General features: G+C 49.2%; 1 long non-coding RNA gene across 1 annotated transcript; it reads left to right on the top strand.

Moving 5' to 3' along the window:
* The first annotated feature begins 230 nt into the window (after positions 1-230).
* Positions 231-3,932, top strand: LOC145718570 (uncharacterized). Its single transcript, XR_014141900.1, has 3 exons — positions 231-602; positions 1,525-1,601; positions 1,966-3,932. It is a non-coding gene; the product is annotated as an uncharacterized LOC145718570 (long non-coding RNA).
* Positions 3,933-4,051: the final 119 nt, after the last annotated feature.

The following is a 4,051-nucleotide window of genomic DNA, read 5'->3' as shown; positions in this document are numbered from 1 at the left end:
AGGATGTTGCGAGCAAAGGTGCGAACTTTGGAAAAGGCAGGAGTCCAGAATGGCTGAGTGACCTGCCCCCCCACCCCCGCACTGTTCTCATCATCGCTGTCATCAACGATGATAAAAGCTGGTCTTTTTTCACTTGATAGTTCCCAAAGCACTTACTGAAAGTCACCTCAGTTCTGTGAGGTTGGACCTCTTGTCAATTGGGTAGATGAAGAAACACAAAGTCCTCGTTCTTTTGTCTGGACGTGAAAAACAAACAGAAAGCGATCAGGAAGCTATTTGGGCAGCAGTGTGGACCACTCCTCCTCGGGGAGCACCCTTATCTCTGCTCCCAGCTGCTGAAAAACAAACCCTCACCAGAGGGGTACGGACAAATGAGCTGTCACTTTGGGGGACTGGGCTGCACTCAAACTTGGAAAAGTCACAAAACAAACCCCAGGGTTTGAGCGGAGCCATGGGGAAAGTGTTCCACTCGGAGCGGGATCTGTGATATTGTGATTTACAATAAGAAGTATATTCGACCCCATTCCTGGAACAGAGCTACGAAACCCTTGGAATTTCCTGTAAGGAAAGCGGAAAGAGGTGTCTTCTGTTATGTTAATGAGGTGACCGTCGGAAAGCCGGGAGATAACCTGAGGGAGGGGGCTGGTTGCCGTGGTTGGTCGCCGGTCCGGTAACTGGAGGATTGAAACTTTCAGTTCTACCCCACCCCCCTCCCCCGACCTCTGTGGGAGGCGAGATGAGCTGGAGGTTGAATCCAACCCCCGTGACTGATGACTTGATCATGACTATGTGACGAAGCCCCATAAAATCCCGAAAGGATGGCGTCTGGAGGGCTCCGGGTTGGTGACAGGAGGTGCAGGAACACCGTGCCCTTTTCCGCACACCCTGCCCTATGCGTCCCTTCCATCTGGCTGTTCCTGAGTTACATCCTTTATAATAAACCGGGAATCTAGTAAATAAGATGTTTTTCCGTGTTCTGTGAGCTGCTCTAGCACATTAATCAAACCCAAGGCAGGGTTCAGTGGAAGCTCCAGTCTATAGCCTTCTTGGTCAGAAGCACGGATGACAATCTGGATTTGCAATTGGTGTCTGAAGCAGGGTGTATGTGCGTCAGTCCTGTGGGATGGAGCCCTTAACCTGTGGGATCTGATACTATCTCTAGATAGATCGTGTCAGAACTGGGTTGAATTGTAGGACACTCTGCTGGTGTCCGATCATTTCTCGGTGGTGTGGGAAACTGCTCTTGCTACACACATGTTGGAATTGGGTCCGGAACTTTAGGATTCCACCTGCCATGCTCCCTGCTTCTCTCTGCCCTTGGGGTTGATGTTTTGGGAGCCCTTTCCAGTGCCCAGGATGTGCTCTTTTCCTTCAGCCGTCCAAGCAGGTCAAAGGCCCTTTTTAACTCGTTTTTCCTTAGCAAAGGTGAGAGAACGATGATTTCACAAAGAACCGCACTGCCCGTAGGGCCCTCTGCCCCCGCAAAATGGAATCGCTGCTCATTTGTCATCTGTTTCTTCGCAGAGCGCGTGCAAATGATGTCCCATTGGCAGATTGGAAGTTGCCTGTCCGCACCGTCCAGGCTGGGGAGGCTGGGAAGGGTAATTTTTCTTTTTATTCTACCTTAGTGAGATGGGACTAAAACGATTTTTAGCAGCCATCAGTGGTAAGTGTCTGCACACATACGACCATCATAATGTCCCTTCTATCAATGTGGAGTCCTCTCTTTGCTTACTTCGTCTAGTTAATGCTGAAGATCTAATTTTGATACTCTCCCAGCCCCTCTCATCCCTGGAGGCTGGGCAGGGGGAGTGGAGGGCAGGCCACTGCTTCAAATCGCTTCTCCAGTGGGATGTTTGTTTTATTTATTTACAGAAGGAGTTGAGTATAGCTGGATGTTTAATTTATTTATTTACAGAGGGCATTGAGTATAGCTGGATGTTTAATTAATTTATTTATTTACAGAGGGAGTTGAGTATATAGCCTGATGGTCAAAGGTCCAGGCTCTGAGGTCAGACTACTCTGGGGTTGAATTCTGGCTCTGCAAGTTACTAGCTGGTTGACATTAAGCAAGTTATTCAACGTCTCTGAGCTTCAGGTAATTAAAGTCCTTACTGGATCGGATTGTGTGGGCCTGACTCGAAAGAAGTCATGAGAGGCGCCAACTGGGTGGCTCAGTTGTTAAGCATCTGTCTTCGGCTCAGGTCATGATCCCAGGATCCTGGGATCGAGGCCCACATCGGGCTCCCTGCTCGGCGGGAGGCCTGCTTCTCCCTCTCCCACTCCCCCTGCTTGTGTTCCCTCTCTCGCTGTGTCTCTCTCTGTCAAATAAATAAATAACATCTTTAAAAAAAAAAAAGAAAGAAAGAAGTCGTGAAAGAATGCAGCGCATTTCCAGGCACAAATTACGTGCTTCATTAGTGATAGGCACTCATGCAATAAACATTACTGTGTTTTCTAGATCACAGCGTTATCTGTAGAGCAGAGACAAATGATTTAACTACTACTCGGTGAAACAGCTCTTCCTTCTTCTGGTAAATCCCTGCCCCACCCTTTCCTCCCAGGGTCCCTTCAGTGACTCACCCCTCAGGTATTCTCTCTTCTCTCTCCCAGACAAATGTCCTGAGGGAGGGATTGAGGAAGTCAGTTGTGTCCCTGCCTGTGTAGTCTTGGGGGGAGAGGACTTTAGTCCTGGGTTTCTAGCTTCTCAGCTGAAAGGTACTTGAGTTGTGTGCCCGACACAGAGGTGCTCCCCGTTGTTGCCTGGAGGATGGGCTTTGGGCCTGAGGCAGCTACTTTTGGTGCCCCGGGCCACATGTCCTCGGGCCACTTTTGATTTGAGCTGTGGTTGCTCGGAGGGTCCCATAACCCTGCCAGTGCCTCATGCAACAGGCCTGTCTCTGCCTCAGTTAACAGAAGTGTGGTGAGAAGAGTGAAGGTAATGCTGAGGGCAGTTTCTATGCAGGAAAGGACACGGGCCAGGGCCCCAGCCTCCTGTCCTTTGAGGGTCAGTTCTGAGGTGCGTTCTACAGTTCCACACAGGGTCTCTGGCTGGACTTGATGAGGGAACAGAAGGCTAGCTGAGGACAAAGTGGAAGCTGACACCCTACACCCCCCCCCCTTGGGATATATGTGACATTCCTCAGGCACTCCGGGCTGCCCTAAAGGAAAAACAAATGGTTAACTGATAGAGATTACAGTCCTGCAGGACAGGAGTCTCCCTCAGTTTACAAATGTCCTAGTGATTTACAAGAAAGAAGCTTTCTTATCAATAGCCTAACTTCCAGAGACCCATAACTCAGTTTCCTAAAGCCCTAGAATCACTCTCCCCTCCATAAAATTAAGGGATGCTGAGGCAGAAGGAAATGTAAATAAAATTGTATTTCTTTTAAACCTAAAGCCCATTGACAAGGACGTGTGATAGGAGGAATGTAACATTCCTCCAGGAAACTCCCAGCTGTCTTCATGTTAGTGCCTTGGCTTGACAATAACCAGGCCTCTAGTATCCTGAGAGTCTTTAGCATATGACAATCCTTCTGGACACCCCCTTTTTCCTCACCTCCCCAACTCCTGAGTATATTATCAGCCACCCCTCACAACCCCAGGGGCAGCAGCTCTTTCTGCCCACGGGTCCTCTCCCTGTGGGTTTTTTTTTTTTTAATTTTTTTTTTTTTAAGATTTTATTTATTGAGAGAGAGAATAAGATAGAGAGAGCATGAGGGGGAGAGGGTCAGAGGGAGAAGCAGGCTCCCTGCCGAGCAGGGAGCCCGATGCGGGACTCGATCCTGGGACTCCAGGATCATGACCTGAGCCGAAGGCAGCTGCCCAACCAACTGAGCCACCCAGGCGCCCTCCCTGTGCTTTAATAAACATTTTGCACCAAACACATCTCAAGAATTCTTTCTTGGTTTTCAGCTCCAGACCTCACCCCACCGAACCGCACATGTATTCTAAAACTTCATCAGACTAAGCTCCGTATCAGTAGCTAGTTCAATATGCACTTGTCGATTGGCCTTTTCTCCTTCCCTGACTCACATTTTCTGCGCCCCGG

Source organism: Leptonychotes weddellii, unplaced genomic scaffold, assembly GCF_054177405.1.
Source record: "Leptonychotes weddellii isolate Sample4059 unplaced genomic scaffold, ASM5417740v2 HiC_scaffold_17838, whole genome shotgun sequence".
NCBI lineage: Eukaryota > Metazoa > Chordata > Mammalia > Carnivora > Phocidae > Leptonychotes > Leptonychotes weddellii.
Note: the sequence above shows the minus strand (reverse complement) of the source record. Positions and strands in the feature narration are given on the sequence as shown.